The following is a 21,228-nucleotide window of genomic DNA, read 5'->3' as shown; positions in this document are numbered from 1 at the left end:
TATAAATTCAGCGGGCCCAGGGGGAGATGTTTAGTTTCCCCATGCCTGACGGCAAAGGTGGGTTTTGAGAAGTTTACGAAAGGCAGGAAGAGTAGGGGCAGTTCTGATCTCCGGGGGGAGTTGGTTCCAGAGAGTCGGTGCCGCCACAGAGAAGGCTCTCCCCCTGGGGCCCGCCAACCGACATTGTTTAGTTGACGGGACCCGGAGGAGGCCCACTCTGTGGGACCTAATCGGTCGCTGGGATTCGTGCGGCAGAAGGCGGTCTCGGAGATATTCTGGTCCGATGCCATGAAGGGCTTTAAAGGTCATAACCAACACTTTGAATTGTGACCGGAAACTGATCGGCAGCCAATGCAGACTGCGGAGTGATGGTGAAACATGGGCATACCTGGGTAAGCCCATGACTGCTCTCGCAGCTGCATTCTGCATGTTGTTGTTGTTATTATTGTTATATTATTATTATTATTATTATTATTATTATTATTAATTAGTCTTGTTAGATACAAATCTAACTAGTTAAAACTATAAGCTAAGATCCCATTGCATTAAAAAGCAGTCAATTAACTCAGTTACATCTACACATAACATTTAATGGTCAGAGAAGGGGGCATGGTCTAGCTGCCCCATGCCTGGTGACATAGGTGGCTCTTAAGGCTCTTGCGAAAGGCCAGGCCTGGAGTCTGGAGAACATTCTGTGCCAGATCCAGGGTAGTCTGTGCTGACTCAGAGGCTGCAGAGGCTGACATGAGTGAGGCAGAGGAACAGGGGGTGCCTGTTCCCAATGAGCCCATGAGCAGAGCTGCCAGAAGGCAAGAACAGTTAAGGAGAAAAAGGGCTACTTGCGTTGGAAGTAAGGCTTGGAGATGATTGGCCCCTCCCATAGGACATAAAAGGGAAGCACATGGATGTGCTCATTGCAGGAAGCAACTTGATTCATTTTTTGTCGGTGAAACTCAGCATCTCTGTTTCACTCCATGTACTGTTTGCCTTGCAAAGCTACTTGCCAATTAGGTCTTTGGCAGCTTGTCAAGAGAGATAAAAGTTGGTGCTTATCAGCATACTTCCAGAAAGGCTGTGGAAGACTTCTCAGACTAATTAACATTGTTTGGGACTTAATATGGCTGTGAATGGACATAATTCACAGCCATTAAAAGAAAATGTGGATTTTTGGGACTCCTGTTTGTGCTTTATTATTTATTAGGAAGCCTAGGTTAGAAAAGCATGGTCCTTTCCTGTTTCCAGAACTGGCCCCTGGGCCTTGAATTTGACACCTCTGTACTACATTGTTTTATGTGAATTCTGCATTGTTATTTATTCGCCTGGTGCACCAGTTGCGGCCCTATCTGGACCGGGACTCACTGCTCACAGTCACTCATGCCCTCATCACCTCGAGGTTCGACTACTGTAATGCTCTCTACATGGGGCTACCTTTGAAAAGTGTTCGGAAACTTCAGATCGTGCAGAATGCAGCTGCGAGAGCAGTCATGGGCTTACCTAGGTTTGCCCATGTTTCTCCATCACTCCGCAGTCTGCATTGGCTGCCGATCAATTTCCGGTCACAATTCAAAGTGTTGGTTATGACCTTTAAAGCCCTTCATGGCACTGGACCAGAATATCTCCGAGACCGCCTACTGCCGCACGAATCCCAGCGACCGATTAGGTCCCACAGAGTGGACCTTCTCCGGGTCCCGTCAACTAAACAATGTCGGTTGGCGGGCCCCAGGGGAAGAGCCTTCTCTGTGGCGGCACCGGCCCTATGGAACCAACTCCCCCCGGAGATTAGGATTGCCCCTACTCTTCCTGCCTTCCGTAAACTCCTTAAAACCCACCTTTGTCGTCAGGCATGGGGGAATTGAAACATCTCCCCCTGGGCATGTTTAATTTATATATGGTATGCGTGTGTGTATGTCTGTTAGTATATGGGGTCTTTTAAATTTTTAAACATTTTAAAAACTGTTGGATTATTTATGATTTGTTGTTACATGTTGTGAGCCGCCCCGAGTCTTCGGAGAGGGGCGGCATACAAATTGAATAAATAATAATAATAATAATAATAATAATAATAATAATAATAATAATAATAATTATCCTATACCTCCTTATAAAGGGTACTAATTTATAATGTTTAATCTCCTTGTCACATATATCCATATCTGCATTTAATAGAGTTACACTGGTTTTCTTTGTTGTTGTTTTTAAATAAAAATGTTTATTTTCAATTTCACCATCAAGGATTTTCATTAAACATGTGACCATCATCTTTGTATTTCAGTATGATAATTTTCTTTTTTTCAAGATACATATGTTTTGATGATCCCCACTAGATATGTTGAATACTTCCACATTGGGATATGCTCCATTTTTATTGTCCTAAGGTCTATATGAAACTCCAGAACTTCTGTCCTTCCCCTTTCCAATTTTTCCTTTATTGAAGTAACTCTGTTGCTTCTACTAAGAGAAATATCAGGTATACTCACCTGATTATTATGCTTCATAAACAATAAAGTATTGCATTGGCAGTTCTGTGTTAGCAAAAACTTCAGAAGAGAAGGATTTAGGGGTAGTGATTTCTGACAGTCTCAAAATGGGTGAGCAGTGTGGTCGGGCGGTAGGAAAAGCAAGTAGGATGCTTGGCTGCATAGCTAGAGGTATAACAAGCAGGAAGAGGGAGATTGTGATCCCCTTATATAGAGACCACAAATGTGAGACCACATTTGGAATACTGTGTTCAGTTCTGGAGACCTCACCTACAAAAAGATATTGACAAAATTGAATGGGTCCAAAGACGGGCTACAAAAATGGTAGAAGGTCTTAAGCATAAAACATATCAGGAAAGACTTAAGGAACTCAATCTGTATAGTCTGGAGGACAGAAGGAAAAGGGGGGACATGATCGAAACATTTAAATATGTTAAAGGGTTAAATAAGGTTCAGGAGGGAAGTGTTTTTAATAGGAAAGTGAACACAAGAACAAGGGGACACAATCTGAAGTTAGTAGGGTGAAAGATCAAAAGCAACATGAGAAAATATTATTTTACTGAAAGAGTAGTAGATCCTTGGAACAAACTTCCAGCAGATGTGGTTGGTAAATCCACAGTAACTGAATTTAAACATGCCTGGGATAAACATATATCCATTGTAAGATAAAATACAGGAAATAGTATAAGGGCAGACTAGATGGACCATGAGGTCTTTTTCTGCTGTCAGTCTTCTATGTTCTATGTTTCTAAAGATTATTGAATATTTTACCTGAAGCCAATTGGTCATGTCCCACAGCAGATTTTACTCAAGAGTTCTATCAAGCTGTTTTATTAAGATATTCTGATAGTCTTATTGGAATCATATTTTTTCCATTTATTTCTTCTAAAAAATTAAGTGCTGGAGATAGGGGTGGGTTCCAACTTACCTCGCTTCCGGTTCACTCCTTCCTGTGTTGCATGGGCATGCCACATGGGGGCGTATTCCCAGTACAGTACAGTGATCCCTCGAGTATCGCGAGGGTTACGTTCCAAGACCCCTCGCGATACTCGATTTTTCGCAATATAGTGGTGCGGAAGTAAAAACACCATCTGCGCATGCGTGCCCTTTTTCCATGGCCGCACATGCGCAGATGGTGTTTTTACATCCGCACCTGGGAAGACCCAGGGAAGGTTCCTTCCGCCGCCCAGCAGCTGATCTGCTCGGCAGCGCCGCAGCAGCGAGGAGCCGAAGATCGGGGTTTCCCCGCCGCCCATGCAAAGGGGAAACCCCGATCTTCGGCTCCTCGCTGCTGCCGCGCCCGCCGCTTGTCCGCCCGCCGCTTGTCCGCCCGCCGCTTGTCCGCCCGCCGCTTGTCCGCCCGCCTGCCTGCCTGCCGCTTGTCCGCCCGCCGCTTGCCCGCCGCTTGTCCGCCCGCCGCTTGTCCACCGCCTGCCTGCCCGCCTGCCCGCCGTTTGTCCGCCCGCCGCTTGTCCGCCCGCCGCTTGTTCACCGCCTGCCTGCCCGCCCGCCGCTTGTCCGCCCGCCGCTTGTCCGCCGCTTGTCCACCCGCCGCTTGTCCACCGCCTGCCTGCCCGCCTGCCCGCCGCTTGTCCGCCCACCGCTTGTCCGCCGCCTGCCTGCCTGCCCGCCCGCCCGCCGCTTGTCCGCCCGCCGCTTGTCCGCCTGCCGCTTGTCCGCCGCCTGCCCGTCCGCCCGCCGCTTGTCCGCTGCCTGCCTGCCTGCCGCTTGTCCGCCCGCCGCTTGTCCGCCCGCCGCTTGTCCACCGCCTGCCTGCCCGCCGCTTGTCCGCCCGTCGCTTGTCCACCGCCCGCCCGCCGCTTGTCCGCCCGCCGCTTGCCCGCCGCTTGTCCGCCCGCCGCTTGTCCACCGCCCGCCTGCCCGCTGCTTGTCCACCCGCCGCTTGTCTGCCGCCTGCCTGCCCGCCCGCCCGCCGCTTGTCCGCCCGCCGCTTGTCCACCCGCCGCTTGTCCGCCGCCTGCCCGCCCGCCGCTTGTCCGCCACCTGCCTGCCTGCCGCTTGTCCGCCCGCCGCTTGCCCGCCCGCCGCTTGCCCGCCGCTTGTCCGCCCGCCGCTTGTCCACCGCCTGCCTGCCCGCCTGCCCGCCGTTTGTCCGCCCGCCGCTTGTTCACCGCCTGCCTGCCCGCCCGCCGCTTGTCCGCCCGCCGCTTGTCCGCCGCTTGTCCACCCGCCGCTTGTCCACCGCCTGCCTGCCCGCCTGCCCGCCGCTTGTCCGCCCGCCGCTTGTCCGCCGCCTGCCTGCCTGCCCGCCCGCCGCTTGTCCGCCCGCCGCTTGTCCGCCTGCCGCTTGTCCGCCGCCTGCCCGTCCGCCCGCCGCTTGTCCGCTGCCTGCCTGCCTGCCGCTTGTCCGCCCGCCGCTTGTCCGCCCGCCGCTTGTCCACCGCCTGCCTGCCCGCCGCTTGTCCGCCCGCCGCTTGTCCACCGCCCGCCCGCCGCTTGTCCGCCCGCCGCTTGCCCGCCGCTTGTCCGCCCGCCGCTTGTCCACCGCCCGCCTGCCCGCCTGCCCGCCGCTTGTCCACCCGCCGCTTGTCTGCCGCCTGCCTGCCCGCCCGCCCGCCGCTTGTCCGCCCGCCGCTTGTCCACCCGCCGCTTGTCCGCCGCCTGCCCGCCCGCCGCTTGTCCGCCACCTGCCTGCCCACCGCTTGTCCGCCCGCCGCTTGTCCATCGCCTGCCCGCCCGCCGCTTGTCCGCCTGCCGCTTGTCCGCCGCCTGCCCGCCCGCCGCTTGTCCGCCCTCCACTTGTCCGCCGCCTGCCTGCCCGCCCGCCGCTTGTCCGCCCGCCGCTTGTCCGCCGCCTGCCTGCCCGCCTGCCCGCCGCTCGGTGCACGAGAGAGGGAAAGTGAGAAAAAGAGGGAGAGCAAGAGGGGGAGAGATAGAGAAAGAGAGAGAAGGAAAGAAAGAAAGAGATGAGAAAGGAAGGAAGAGAGTGAGAGAGAGGAAGAAAGAGAGAGAGAGAAGAGTGGAGTATTTTTTAATTAATATTTTCTGAAAAATCGCGATATAGCGTTTCTCGAAGATCGAGATCGCGAAAATCGAGGGATCACTGTAATGGGGAAAAAAACAAAGCCAAAAAAAGAGAGGTGGCAACCGCATGCCCAGTGGTGGAACGTGGCTTCTGTGCATGCTCAGAAGGAAAACGAAGTTTAAAAACATTCAAAAAATAAAGATGGCGGCACCCTCAGACCAACACCGACCAATCTGGTTCAGTGATGTCATTGTGATGTCACCAGTGAGTCACTACCGGTTTAGGTCAACTGGTCCGAACCTGGAGGTTCTGTAAAATTTCAGTAACATTCCAGTGGCCTCAATAAATTTCATAATTCTTTTTAATTTTGGGATCTGGTGTTCTCACAGTTTCAGACATTTCTTTCATTAAAGCTATAAAATAGTTGAGGGGGCTTCAGGGAGTTTTCCCTTAGATATTCATGGCTGAGACTTGTGAGTCGTGTTCACTTTTTCCTGAGGCTTGAAGGTGCTTGTGCTTGGTTATGTTTAAATGAAAGCAGCAAACGTTCTCTTTTAGTACCTCGGTTTGTGTGTGTGTGTGTGTGTGTGAGAGAGAGAGAGAGAGAGAGAGAGGCCGATATTCTTCTTTAATATAAATCATCAGTTATGCCTGATAGCCTTCAATGTAAGCCCTTGAATGAAATGACTAATGTACTTCTGTGTGGCCTGTGAAATAACATATGCTATATTTTAAGGGAATAACAGCACCTGCTTTTAAATAAGCATATTCAATAATAAACGAAATGGCAGAGCCTGTTTGTAATGAAACAGAGAGCATCACTTCCAAGGAAAGATGTTGGCTAATTTCCTTCTTGCTTTTACCTTTCTGGAATTTCAAGATTCCAGAATAATTGCAAGATAGAACAATAAGAATTACAAGGAGGAAAGATATCGTTGTGAGGAAAAAAAGGGGGTGAAAAAAAATACAGGAATGAAAACAGTATATTTCAGATTACAGTTGTCAAGAAAGTGAACAATTAAAAACAGTGAACCTTATATATCAGTGATGGCAAACTTTTTTGCTGGAGAGACGGAGTAACGACACGGACACAAGAGCTGGATTTAAATTGGGTCATTTTTATTAACATAAATTTGCATAATTTATTCAATACTTTGCATAAATTAGCATAATCAACTATGACCCGGAAATGGACCTGCAGGGTCAAACAAATACTTCCGGGGCGGAAATGACGTTATGCCAAAAAACATTCCTGGGCAACTCATGGGCGTATCTCGATGCAAGTCCAGGTGAGGGGCCAGACCATCACCTGCGACCCTGCCATGCTGTGCATGAGGGGGGTCCCACCGGCTAACCCGAATCCGGGAATTAAAGGTGCAGGACCCAAAGACAGGTTCCCCCCAGCTGCTCAGGCAGAAACTCCCTCCATGAGCTTGCGGAGAACCTGTCAATCATCCCCAAAGATGCCCAAGGGAGAACGCGCGGTTGCTAAACCACCCCAGTTTTCCGCCCCTAACCTGCCTACCCAAATGACCAAAGGTAAGCCAATTAACCTAATAAATGCAAGCACCCCCTAACCGCACATCCATCTCCTCAGTATGGAATGGGCGAAAAAACAGCTCGGCTAAGAGGCAGAACTGCAAAAAATTCCCATTCGGCCCCCTAAGGGCGACCCCTAAGCACACTGCAAAATAGTGGAGGGCGGGCGGGTGTCTGCTCGAGGCTCTGCAGTCCGGGCGAAAAGGGAGAGCCCCGGGCCTGCTCGCCCTTATATAGGGCAAGCAGGCCCCGCCCGGACCAATCAGGAGCCTGGCCAATTAGGCCTGACCTCCCGAGCAAAGTCTCGCATCGCGAGACTTCGCCCGGGATCCAAAATGGCGGCCGCCATGAGGGACCGTGTCTCCCGGTCCCTCCAGCAAAGCCTGCCCCCGGGTAAGTCCGGCGCTGCCATTGCTGGAGAGACGGAGTAACGACACGGACACAAGAGCTGGATTTAAATTGGGTCATTTTTATTAACATAAATTTGCATAATTTATTCAATACTTTGCATAAATTAGCATAATCAACTATGACCCGGAAACGGACCTGCAGGGTCAAACAAATACTTCCGGGGCGGAAATGACGTTATGCCAAAAAACATTCCTGGGCAACTCATGGGCGTATCTCGATGCAAGTCCAGGTGAGGGGCCAGACCATCACCTGCGACCCTGCCATGCTGTGCATGAGGGGGGTCCCACCGGCTAACCCGAATCCGGGAATTAAAGGTGCAGGACCCAAAGACAGGTTCCCCCCAGCTGCTCAGGCAGAAACTCCCTCCATGAGCTTGCGGAGAACCTGTCAATCATCCCCAAAGATGCCCAAAGGAGAACGCGCGGTTGCTAAACCACCCCAGTTTTCCGCCCCTAACCTGCCACAGGAGCGAGGGTCAGATCTCTATCTTGGCCCCCCGACTCCCCCCTCTAGCTGCGCCAGCTCACGCAGAGACCGCTGCAGGTCCTGTAAGAAAATGGCGTTCCCCCGTTCTGACAGGTGAACGCCATCGGCCCGGTAAAGCCATGGCCGGTCTATTGTGATAAGGGGATGGGGCACTACAACCCCACCTAGTTCCCTAACTGTTTTACCCATAGCCCTATTCACCCTTCGTCTAGCCCGGTGAATGGCCCTAAGGGAAGAGGCATCCCTCCACACAAGCCTAGGTAATATTTCTGACCACACCACTTGCGTGGTGGGCCATACCTCACGAAGCCTTCGCAGGTCTTCGCGTGCCTGGATGATCAGCGCCAGGCCTCCCAGCATGCACAGGTCATTGCCACCTAAGTGTAATACCAGCCACCTGGGTGCGGCCACAGGACGCTGCCCACCCAAACCCACTTGGGCACGACTCCAGGAGCCGCCCCCCATACTGCCCGGCGCAGCCACAGAATGCTGACCGCCCAGCAACGCCGGTAGGAGACCCTCCCACCGCATACCTCTCCGGCCCATCCAGGCAACCCTGACCCACTGCCCCAGGGACAGCTGGGTCCCGATGGCGCTCCTGGCTGCTGAACGGCCGGCCCAAAAAATCATGCTGTGGCCACACAGCAGCGCCGTCGGTTTCATGTTAGCCTGGGGACCTGCAAGAGGACACACACACAGAGAGGTTACCTAGCCTAAGCCCTGCCTAGGATCCTCAGCGGGCCTAACATAACCCAAATATGCCGCTGACCGCCAGCGGCCGATCTCCCGAATCCGATGGGCCGGGAAACCAGAAAGTGCCGCGCTAGTGGCGGCGCCGATACGGAACGAATGCGTTCCGTAACCGGAGGGATCCATGCCCACCTGGGCCATTGCCCTGGATACTAGCGCCCAAAATTGGAAACGGGTCAGAGGGGTACCGTCCCAATGCCTAAACAGATACCCCTGACCTGACCCCCGCAGACCACAATAAAGCTGTAGGGCGGCCACCGGACACACCGACTGGTCGGTGGCCACACTAAGTTGGATGGTAACCCCTCTGCGCAGCTGATCTGTCTTAGACCGCCTTACTACAAGGGACACCCCCCCTTGTCTAAAGGCCAGATCAGCATACTGGAAGGCTCGGAGCGAAGTGTCAGCCTGAGATGAAGCCATGGCCTCGCTGACCCTAAGGGCCCCAAAAAACATGACACAAGTCGCTGCCCTAAAAAGACGGGCTTCGTACAATGAGGAACACAGACTGCCAAAAACCACGTTGATTAAAGACAGCTGCTCCACCGTCAGAGCCTGACGAGTGTCACCAGGGGCCCCAGCTTGCTCCCTAAGCCAGCCTTCCAGCATCTTCCGGATGCGAAAGTCACCCGAAAAATCTGCAAACCCCCCCGCCTTGGACAGAAAGGCGAGGCCGGCTAACCGGGACCGGATCGTCCTAACTGACAGGCCACGCTGCCTAAGCTGGACGCAAAACTTGGCCAAGTGCTCTACAGGGACAGGCCAACTAAGCTGGTAAACCCTGCCCTGCCTGAACTCCCCAAACTCCTTACCTGCACGCTGGTGTGCCCTGAGGGTGCCGGGCGCTACAGACAAGGAGATTGCCCGGGATGCCTCGTCTCTCCACCACTCTGGATCCCCCCCAGACTCCAGAGGTGGCTGGAGAACGCTTCTGGCAACTCTCGGGCCCACGGGGCCAGGGTCCGAAACCTGGACAACTGACCACGGGACAAGGCATCAGCGACCCCATTATCCAACCCGGGGACATGCTTAGCCAAAAACAATGCGTTTAGAGACAAGGACCTGTGCACAAAATGGCGGACAAGCCGCATGACCCTGTCGCTCTTTGAGGACAGGGCATTCACCACATGGACAACCGCTAGGTTGTCACACCAAAAGTGCACGGTCTTGTCCCTAAACTGCTCCCCCCAAAGCTCTAAGGCCACTATTAAGGGGAAGAGCTCCAAGAACGTCAGGTCCTTAACCAACGAAGAGGCACTCCATTCCGGAGGCCATGCCGACCAGCACCACTGGTCACCTAACACCACCCCGAAACCACAAGTCCCCGCGGCATCAGAGCAGAGCTGCAACTCAGCTTCCAAAAGAAGCTCGTGCCTCCAGAAAGACAAACCATTAAACCTGACCAAGAAATCCCGCCACACGCCGAGGTCAGCCCTGACCCCGGCGCAGAGGCGGGTACGATGATGGGGCAAACGGAGCCCCTTCATCGCGTCATACAACCTCCTGGAAAAAGCCCTACCAGGAACAACTACCCGACAGGCAAAATTAAGAATGCCTGCCAATTCCTGAAGCTGCCGTAGGGTCACCTTCCGGCAGCCCAGCACCTCATCAAGCTTCCTTTTAATCTTGACCAACTTCTCTAGGGGCAATCTGGAAGATTGCTCCTCTGAGTCCAATTCAATACCCAGAAAGGTAATCCTGGTAGCGGGGCCTTCGGTCTTCTCAGAGGCTAAAGGCACCCCTAATTGAGCACAAAGGGCTTCGAAGTCCCGCATCAAAGCAAAACATTGCTCCGAATGCGCAGGCCCCGCCAACAGGAAATCATCAAGGTAGTGAACGACAGTACCCAGACCACTTTGCCTCCTGAGCGCCCACTCCAAAAAGGTCCTAAAACTCTCGAAAAGAGAGCACGAGACACAGCAACCCATGGGCAAGGCTCTGTCCACGTAATAACCCCCCTCGAAATGGAAGCCCAACAGCTCAAAGTCGTCTGGGTGTATGGGGAGGAGCCGGAATGCTGACTTAATGTCGCATTTACCCATAAGGGCTCCCACCCCACACTTCCTAACCATAGTCACGGCTGCATCAAAGGATGCATACCGGACTGAACACAGCTCGTCAGGAATGAAATCATTCACTGACTCCCCTTTTGGAAAAGACAAATGGTGAATCAAGCTAAATTCACCACTCGCCTTTTTGGGGACCACACCCAAGGGAGACACGCGAAGATTCGGGAAGGGCGGCTCCGGGAAGGGCCCGAGGACCCTGCCCTCGGCCACTTCCTTCCGAATCTTCTCCCTAACAATGTCTTCATGACCAACAACCGACCTAAGGTTGTCAGACATGAAGGTCCTCCGAACACCCATGTAAGGGATCCTAAATCCCTCCGAAAATCCTAGCAAGAGAGCGGCCGCTCTCGAGCGAGGGTGGTAGTCACCCAACCAACCCTCAAGCACTCGTAAATCAATTGGGCTGGGCCCCTTTTCCCCCAGCAGGCGGGGGAGGCTTTGGGGGACCCCAGCCCTTCTTTTCAGACCCCTTCTTGGGGCGGGGGCACACGGCTGCGGAATGGTTCCCCCCACAACTCCCGCAGGCGTGACGAAACCTGCAAATGGGACGAAAACACGCCCCCTTTGCAGCGAACTCGTTACACACCAAAGAGGCCCCTTTCCCGACGGCACCCGCCACGGCCTTGGCCGGCGCGGGCGTCACGGGCTCCTCTTCCATAAAGTGACCGCTATCGGTCCTATCACAGCCCTCCTTCCCTGAAATATGCATGGCCTGGAACCACAGGTCCGGAACCACCATATCCCAGGGCAAGTAGGGGTCATGGGCAATACGCATCCTGAACCCCTTATCGTAATGCCTCCATATTGTGCCCCCATATTCAAAGTGGGCCCTTGCTATAAGGTCGATGTACTTCAGCAAGGCAGCGGCCCTACCCGGCTGCCTCTGAATTACCACCGACGCAAAGGTCAAAAAAGCGTACAGCCAAGAGCTGAAACACTTTGTGACCTTTGTTTTCTTAACCTTCTCCCCAGGCACCACCTCCTTGTCCTGCTTGGGGACCTCCCTGTTTAGAATGGAGAAAAGGTCGACATACTCCCCCCGCCATATTGCTTCCTTCACCGACGGGTGGAGATGATAACCTAAAGGTGTTGCGGGCAACCCACAAGGGATGGCCCCAGGCTTGATGCTGGCGAATGGGTCCCACACCGTGGTGGCCCCCGACCCCAGCACACCAAGCCCCGAAGGATACACAAAAGGGGGTGGTGGCATAATGGCCGGCGGAGGAGAGATCCAACCCCCCACCCCCGCCCCAGGTGGGAAAGATACCCCTGGCGCCCCCACTGGCGGGGCAGGCGGAGACCAGACCTGCCCGCATGTGCCCGCAGCAGCCCCCACGAAGCTGTTGCCACTCCCCAATGCAGGCGGGATAAACCCGGGACCCTGCACAGGAAGGAGCGGTGATGTGCCTACGTGTGGTGCGACCTCACCTGCCCCGTAAGGGGTAGAAGCCATCCACGGTGGGCCCATCCTTGTTGGGCCCTGGAACGATGACCACTGCCCTGACTGGGCCATCTGCCCGGTCTGGGCCGTCTGCCCGGTGTGGGCCGTCTGCCCGGTCTGGGCCGTCTGCCCGGTCTGGGCCGTCTGCGTGTCGTGGGCCACTTGCCCCTCTGGGGTTGACTCCTCTTCGGGGTCGGTGCCCCATGCTGCGGTGGCAGTCATGGGAAGCCCCTCCGGGCCTGCACAGAACCGCCACCTCTCCAATTCATCGAGCCGCTCCAGGACCCTAGCCCAGGAGAGAGAAGGGGAAACCGCGGTTTGAGGGACTGTGGGCATAAATCCCACCCCCCCTGCCGCCGGGCCCCCCCCGGGGGCCCCTCTGCCGCAGCCCGAGCCCGTGCAGACGGCCTGGCAGCCCTCCTAGGCCGCACCACTGGTTGGGCCGGGAGGGCCTGCGCCGGTGGTTTTTTAGGGGCCATTAACCCGGACTTATAATCTATTCTTTAACAAAAAAGGGGAGAGGGCGTGAACAACCTCCCCAAAGGACCTTGCACTCACCAGGCAAGGCCTGCCCTAAGAAGCAGGCCTCAGAAGTGCAATCCCCCCAGGAGGCCAAACCACCACCCCACTACGGTGGCAGCAAGGCCCACCACCAGGCCTTTTATGCACAAGGCCTACCAGCCCCCCAGGAACCCCCGCGGGCCCACGAGGCCACCAGAAGGCAGCACCCCACACTACCCCCCCAATGAGGACAATGGGGCTCCAAACCGGAGCGGAGCCCAGCCGATGCTGGCTCCGCTGTGACAAGGAAGGCCTTTCGCTGTACAACAGGCCACAAAATGGAGCCTCGCACGAGGCTATCCACAAAATGGCTGCCGCGAGCAGACTACCAAATGTCTGCTCGAGGCTCTGCAGTCCGGGCGAAAAGGGAGAGCCCCGGGCCTGCTCGCCCTTATATAGGGCAAGCAGGCCCCGCCCGGACCAATCAGGAGCCTGGCCAATTAGGCCTGACCTCCCGAGCGAAGTCTCGCATCGCGAGACTTCGCCCGGGATCCAAAATGGCGGCCGCCATGAGGGACCGTGTCTCCCGGTCCCTCCAGCAAAGCCTGCCGCCGGGTAAGTCCGGCGCTGCCATTTTGGTTTGCGTGCCAAAAGGGGGTGTGTACGTGTACTAGCACGCGCACACATGCCCATGCCCATTCTCTTTCCCCCATGCTGCCCTTGCGCATGCACAAAATTCCCCCCATCTCCACGCATGCACCCAGATATCATTGAAGCCTGGGATGGTGAAAACGGCCAAACCGGAAGTTCAGAAAAACAGACTTCCGGTTTGCCCATTGGGCTGTTTTTCGCACTCCGAGGCTTCAGGAAGCTTCCCTGAAACCTCAGGAGTGAAAAAAACAGCACAACAAGGAAACAGGAAATCTGTTTTCTGAACTTCCGGTTTGCCCATTGGGCTGTTTTATGCACTCCGGGACTTCGGGAAGCTTCCCTGAAGCATCCAGAATGCAAAAACAAAACAGCAGACAAACTATAAGTCTGTTTTTCCGAACTTTTCCAAAGCTTCCTCCGGAAGCTTCCCTGAACCCTCCGGAATGCAAAATGGCCTTCCCCAAGGGTAAAAAACAGCTGGCTAGTGCATACATGCACACTGTAACTAACACAGTGCAATGCCTTGCAAGTCCTCCAATATGACTCTGCATGCCACCTGTGGCATGTGTGCCATAGGTTCGCCATCACGGTTATATACTGTGTATTATAATGCAAGGATAAAATATTTCAACAAAGAAACAGTTCAACACTTGTTAAAATGTTTTATAATATATAGATATTTCAATGATATACAACAATTTTGTAATACAATAAGCACAGATCAAAATATTTAGGAATTATTTAATGCCAAAAAAGTTAAATGTTACTTTAATGCTCACTAATGAATCCTTTGGGTGGTTTGTTATATTAGATTTTTGGCAGTCAAAAACTGGTAAATCTCCAGCTCTTCATTAGAATATCTATGATTCATATATATGGATTCTTTCTCTTCAAGATCCGTGGTTGCAATCTTATAGCCTCAGGATAAATCCATAAATTTGGAAGACTTCCAAATCTGAGGCTCAGAAAGAGAAATAAAAGGATAATCACACCTGATTTTAGCTAGAGTAGCCCTTAGGAAAAATACTTGAATGTCATACTATAAACCTTATTCTTAAATTATATTCACCCTTTGGATTGCCAACTAGTGGATTTTCTTTGCTAAATATCTGTGTTTTCTTGATGGGAAAATATATCCATCATCTTTTCTTAGCTCATTTGCAGCGGTGGGTTATGGTTTTAATCACTGCTGGTTCGCCTAGTGTTGCGGTGCGCAGGCATGCTTTACACATGCACAATGCTAAAACAAAGCTTCTGCGCATGTGCAGAAGCAAAAAACAACACAGCCGTGTCTATGGTGAAACTAAGAGCGCCCGTTCTGGGGCGTAGCACGCCTATGTCGCTGATAAAAGGAAAACTATGGAAATACAGTTCTTGCTGAGGGTATCAAAAGTCATAAAAATAAAATTTTTTAAAAATAAATTATGGAACAGCTGATTATTTTATTTTGTTTGTTTGTTTGTTTGTTTGTTTGTTTGTTTGTTTGTTTGATATGTATGCCGCCCCTCTCCGCAGACTCGGGGCAGCTAACAACAGTGATAAAAAACAGCATGTAACAATCCAATACTAAACAACTAAATAAACCCCTTATTATAAAACGAAACATACATACAAACAAACATACCATGCATAAATTGTAAGGCCTAGGGGGAAAGAATATCTCAGTTCCACCATGTCTGACGGCAGAGGTGGGTTTTAAGAAGCTTACGAAAGGCAAGGAGGGTGGGGGCAATTCTAATCTCTGGGGGGAGTTGGTTCCAAAGGGCCGGGGTCGCCACAGAGAAGGCTCTTCCCCTGGGTCCCACCAAACGACATTGTTTAGTTGACTGGACTCGGAGAAGGCCCACTCTGTGGGACCTAACTGGTCGCTGGGATTTGTGCAGCAGTCGTGCAGTCGTGCAGATTAACTCTACAATACATTCTGTAACTATAACTCTTCAGTTTGTGGTGGCTTTGTTCTTTGTTTGATTGTTTATATCAGCTGGTTTAATTCCTGAATTTTAAATCAACTTTGAGCAAGTCTGGGAATTTAATTGATGCTTTGGATCAGATACTGAAGCTCTGCTCCACCACTGCAGACATAGGCTCACTTCAATCCCAGCACTTTTTGTCTAGTACAGTACAATAAAATTTATCTTCCTCTTGGGGAGCAGATGGATCTCTTGTGGTGGAACAATGTGATCCTTCAAGGCCTCTAGTATGGTAGCTGGCTACTGTTCCATATTTGTGAATCGTATAAATCAAAATGATCTTATTATTTACTACAGTTGTGCTTCTTCAAGGGCTATTCAGTAACTTCAGAGCACCCAACCAATTGTGTTACGCATAGTCTTTAGAACTAGAAAAATGGTGGGAACTGTGTCCTATGAAGGAAGACTTGGCTTGCCCCCCGAAATGTAGCTATTTCAAAGATGCAGAACCCATTTGTGTGAATTCAGAAATGACCAAAGAGTCACAATTAGTAGTTCCTGTTTAGTAACTGCTTCGTTTAGTGACTGCTCACTGTTATGATAGAGATAAAAAAAAGTAGCTTCATGACCAATCCTCACATTGGTAACTTTCTCAGGTTTGTAATACAAATGAAAGATAAAGAAAGATCATAAGCATAATTGCAGTTTCAAGTAGAATTATTGTCTCAATGACAAACAAACTGACTGCGAAAGAAAGACTACCTGTATAACCAATTCTTAACTGCTATCTTTTCCATATTGGCGTATTGCTGCATAATAATAGTGAGCCTTGGTGGTGCAGTGGTTAGAGTGCAGTGCTGCAAGCTACTTCTGATGACTGCTGGCTGTAGTTCGCCAGTTCAAATCTCACCAGGCTCAAGGTTGACTCAGCCTTCCATCCTTCCAAAGTGGATAAAATGAGGACCCAGATTGTTGGGGGCGATATGCTGACTCTGTGAACCGCTTAGAGAGGGCTGTAAAGCATTGTGAAGCGGTATATAAGTCTAAATGGTGGAAGGTCTTAAGTATAAAACGTCTGTATCAGGAAAGACTGAATGAACTCAATCTGTATAGTCTGGAAGACAGAAGGAAAAGGGGGGACATGATCGAAACATTTAAATATGTTAAAGGGTTAAATAGGGTTCAGGAGGGAAGTGTTTTTAACAGGAAAGTGAACACAAGAACAAGGGGACACAATCTGAAGTTAGTTGGGGGAAAGATCAAAGGCAACATGAGAAAATATTATTTTACTGAAAGAGTAGTAGATCCTTGGAACAAACTTCCAGCAGACGTGGTTGGGAAATCCACAGTAACTGAATTTAAACATGCCTGGGATAAACATATATCCATCCTAAGATAAAATACAGGAAATAGTAAAAGGGCAGACTAGATGGACCAAGAGGTCTTTTTCTGCCGTCAGTCTTCTATGTTTCTATGTTTCTATGTTTCTAAATGCTATTGCTATTGCTATAATGTATTTGGGGGCAAGAATCTTACCCAGAGCCCAGAAGAGGGGTGGAAATTCAAACTTTTTCTTCCAGTTCTGCGCACCTGACCATCCCTGTAGGAGCCCATTACTGGGACTACCTGTATATTAATCTTGCCAATTTTTAGAATAACACACCCTTCTTGAAGGCATTTATATTGTTTCATTAAAGTATTGTCACTAAAGCTTGCAACTGAGGCTCTGTTAGATTTGCAGTCTTTCCTTCTGGAGATTCAACAAAATCCAAGCTTAATTTCTTTGGGATGTGGGCGTGGGCGGGCGAAGCATTAAAACTTTTGGATGAAGTAATATTGGCAGCTTTTAAAGGGCATGGTTAAATTCACAGGTGATGCTTCATGTATTGGCTTTGAAAATTCTAACCAACACTCTGTATAGTCTTTAATGCATTTTAAGGGGGATCGCAATAACAGGCATAAATACTCCTGAATTGGGACAGAATGTTATCTCCTTCAGCTCTATAGCCTTGTAACAGCTAAGCACTTGGACTGCTGGAGCTAGGGCTCTTAGTTTTGTAAAAAGAAAAAAAAAGACAGCAATTGGCAGGCATACAGAACAGTGCAAAGCAGCTCCCTAGCAGAAGCTTCCAGAGTTAACTAAGAGATTATGCATACATGTGATTGGCTGTCCTTCCTGGTTGCTAAGGAACGCTCTGCACTTTACTGTTTAACACTTAAGTTGCAGGGTTTTGTGTGATCTCCTAGCATTGCTGTTTTCCCAACATGATGTTCATACTTGGAGGCAGAAGGTATGTCTTCCCAGTCTAGTGGTTCTTGGTGCTGCTTTTCTGCTTTGCAGCCACATAGCATTATATATTCTTCACATGTGCTTACCAGATTCTATGGTATTCTGGATGATTCATATAAAAACTTACAAAATACTGTTTTGTGAGTCTGGCTAAAATTTAAATGAAATCATCTTAATCCATGGGAGTGCTTTGTTCCTTAGCTACGGTAATTACTTATACTGTATTTCACCAATGGCACATATATGAAATGGCTTGCAAATTTAGGAGAAAGATACTGACAAAAATGCCAAGGTTATTGAGTAAATGCAATAGGCATATATAATATTTTAACCACTATCAACTGTGTGGTTGATGTGAACATTCATAAACAAAAAACCCTACTCATTTGAAGTTTATAAGGATACATCTTCATTTAACTTCCTTATTCATTAGAATTAATGAAATGAATATTAAGGAAGTTGGATAAACAAATCATCTTACATTGATATTTCATTGTTCAAAATATAAAATCCGTGTTCCAGTTTTTAATGTGCAAAAGCAAAAATTTATTTCCTGAGTGAGAAATAAAAGGGTTTTTATATGCAGCAACAGAACTGTACAGTTACATTTGCTTATTTTCTATTCTCCAATATCTTTTCATCTCATATCTAAGGTTCATGTGAAGTAACAACATTACTATAAAACCGAGAAAAATAAAAGTAAAGTACTTATTCTTCATGAAATTTACTGAAAGGACAGCATGAACACATGTAGCTTGAAGCTGGGTTCTGGGGTGATAACATAACAGACATTCCCTCCAATAGTCTGTCAGTAAATGCATCAGTTCCAAAACATTTTGTCAATATGTATTTGGAGCAGTCATTAATATCTAACCACAAACCACAAGTGGAGTTTGTATTTGCTGACTGAGAAAGTCTTCTAGATTGCTCCTCTGCTTCTAGCTGTCGATGAAGCGAAACATCAAAGCTAGAGAGACAGAGACATCCTGCTGTTGGGGACCCCAAAACAAGGATAAAGTGGGGTTCTTTCCTATGCTGTCATGTTCATTTGGTGCTGACTGTTACCAACTATAAGTATATATTTCCATAATGCATGAATTGGGAACATGTGCGGACATTTTAGTCAGTGCTACATGGATGTATTGTAGATGCGTTTTTTATTTAGGATTCTGCAACACTCCGCGGCCTGCACTGGCTGCTGATCGGTTTCCGGTCACAATTCAAAGTGTTGGTAATGACTTTTAAAGCCCTACATGGCATTGGGCCAGAATACATCCGGAACCGCCTTCTACCGCATGAATCCCAGTGGCCGATGAGGTCCCACAGAGTTGGCCTTCTCCGGGTCCCGTTGACCAAACAATGTCGTTTGGCGGGCCCCAGGGGAAGAGTCTTCTCTGTGGCGGCCCCGGCCCTCTGGAACCAACTCCCCCCAGAGATTAGAACGGCCCCCACCCTCCTTGTCTTTCGCAAATTACTTAAGACCCACCTTTGTCGCCAGGCATGGGGGAGTTAAGTTATCCTTTCCCCCTAGGCTACTACAAGTTATGCATGGTATGTTTGTGTGTATGATTGGTTTTTTTTTATAATAAGGGTTTTTTAGTTGTTTTTATTAATTGGATTGTTCATGTTGTTTTACCACTGTTGTTAGCCGCCCCGAGTCTGCAGAGAGGGGCGGCATACAAATCCAATAAATAATAATAATAATAATAATAATAATAATAATAATAATAATAATAATAATAATAAAAAAACAATGAAACTCATGTTTAAGTTTTAGGGTGTTGGACTAATGGGGAACTTGCTTTCTTTTCTTCTTCCAGAATTTACTTGAGCCTGTTCTTGCCCAGAGGAGGACAGTTTACTGACAACTGCCCATCGAAGACCAGTGCATGCGTTTGTTGAAATTCTAAGATTGCTTTGTACAGTTTATATGCTTTGCTGAAGAATCTCATTTTTGTTTCTCTATGAATTATCACCTCTGGAACAGTAGGAGGTAAGTTGCTTTCTTCCAGTTATTTCTTGTCTTGCTTTTTCTCTCCACATCTAAGAAAAGATTGATGCTGTAATAGATGGCTCTTGCATAGCCTCTGCCCATGTCATTTTGCTTAAAGCGGGAATTCCTCTTCTTTTCCTTGCTTTATTTTCAGAATTGCATTATCCTGAAGTTGTTATTACCAAATCTGTTTTTCCAGTGCAGTGCAATATAGATTCTGCTAGATATGGTGGATATATAGTAGAAAAGAGGTTTATGTCCTTGGAACCAGACTTTGGGCTTAGAGAAACTGAGATGACTTGCTTGACTATAGCAAGTTAGAACTTTTGCTGAGTAAACTGGACGTGGCTGATCAGGAGAAGAAGCTGATGAAATTAAGGTCAAAACGAGAAGACAATCCAGTTTTTATACACAATTTACTCTACTGGACTGTTTTAATGTTATTTAAATTCGGGAATTCACGGCTTCCACAATGCGTGTGTAATCTAGGAACAGATTTAGGCAGGTAGTTGAAAACCTGTTTTTGTTCTGGCATCTTTCCCTTGTCCATTCCTGAAACTTGAGATAGATCTTTGGAGGTGGTGGCACATAACTACCCTTTGCTAATTTCAGAAGAACTAAGCAAAGTGCAAATTAACTGGGAAATTAACTGGGGCTACCTTTGAAAAGTGTTCGGAAACTTCAGATCGTGCAGAATGCAGCTGCCAGAGCAGTCATGGGCTTACCTAGGTATGCCCATGTTTCGCCATCACTGCGCAGTCTGCATTGGTTGCCGATCAATTTCCGGTCACAATTCAAAGTGTTGGTTATGACCTTTAAAGCCCTTCATGGCATTGGACCAGGATACCTCCGAGACCGCCTCCTGCCGCACGAATCCCAGCGACCGATTAGGTCCCACAGAGTGGGCCTTCTCCGGGTCCCGTCAACTAAACAATGTCGGTTGGCGGGCCCCAGGGGAAGAGCCTTCTCTGTGGCGGCCCCGACTCTCTGGAACCAACTCCCCCCGGAGATTAGAACTGCCCCTACTCTTCCTGCCTTCCGTAAAGTTCTTAAAACCCACCTTTGCCGTCAGGCATGGGGGAACTGAAACATCTCCCCCGGGCATGTACAATTTATGTTTGGTATGTTTGTGTGTGTGCTTGGTAGTACATTGGGGTTCTTTTTTTAAACTTTTTTAAAAATATTTAAATTTATTTGACTCTATTTGGATTTGTACGATTTGTTTATGCTTTGTTGTGAGCCACCCTGAGTTCGTGGAGAGGGGCGGCATACAAATCTAAATAATAAATAAATAAATTAAACAACAACAAAAAAAGATCCTAGAAGAAGGTAATGACAATCCACTGCCATATTTTTGCCAAGAAATAACTTGGACCTGACTATTTAATGAGCCAAGGTGGCACAATGGATAGAGTACAGGACTGCAGGCCACTAAAGCTGGCTGCTAGATCTACAGATCAGCGGTTCAAACTTCATCACCGGCTCAAGTTGACTCAGCCTTCCATCCTTCTGATGTGGATAAAATGAGGCAATATGCTGGCTCTGTTAAAAATTGCTTTTGCTAACATGTTGTAAGACACCCTGAGTCTAAGGAGAAGGGCGGCATTTAAAAAAAATTGAATAAATAAATAAATTTAATCAGAGTTACTAAATTTGCAACAAGGAAGATTTTACCTTTTTCCAAGTATTGTAATCAGTTAAGACTAATGTACATGGCCTGGTCG

General features: G+C 49.3%; 1 protein-coding gene across 4 annotated transcripts in view; it reads left to right on the top strand.

Annotated features, from left to right (window-relative positions):
• Positions 1 to 21,228, top strand: part of NCOA1 (nuclear receptor coactivator 1) — a 426,703-nt gene that overhangs the window by 98,943 nt on the left and 306,532 nt on the right. For all 4 annotated transcript variants that reach the window (XM_070734872.1, XM_070734876.1, XM_070734874.1 and 1 more), the window contains exon 3: positions 19,332 to 19,504. The gene's annotated coding sequence lies outside the window, so the exon portion shown is untranslated. The remainder of the gene's footprint in view (positions 1 to 19,331; positions 19,505 to 21,228) is intronic.

Source organism: Erythrolamprus reginae, chromosome 1 (genome assembly GCF_031021105.1).
Source record: "Erythrolamprus reginae isolate rEryReg1 chromosome 1, rEryReg1.hap1, whole genome shotgun sequence".
Taxonomy (NCBI): domain Eukaryota; kingdom Metazoa; phylum Chordata; class Lepidosauria; order Squamata; family Dipsadidae; genus Erythrolamprus; species Erythrolamprus reginae.
Note: the sequence above shows the minus strand (reverse complement) of the source record. Positions and strands in the feature narration are given on the sequence as shown.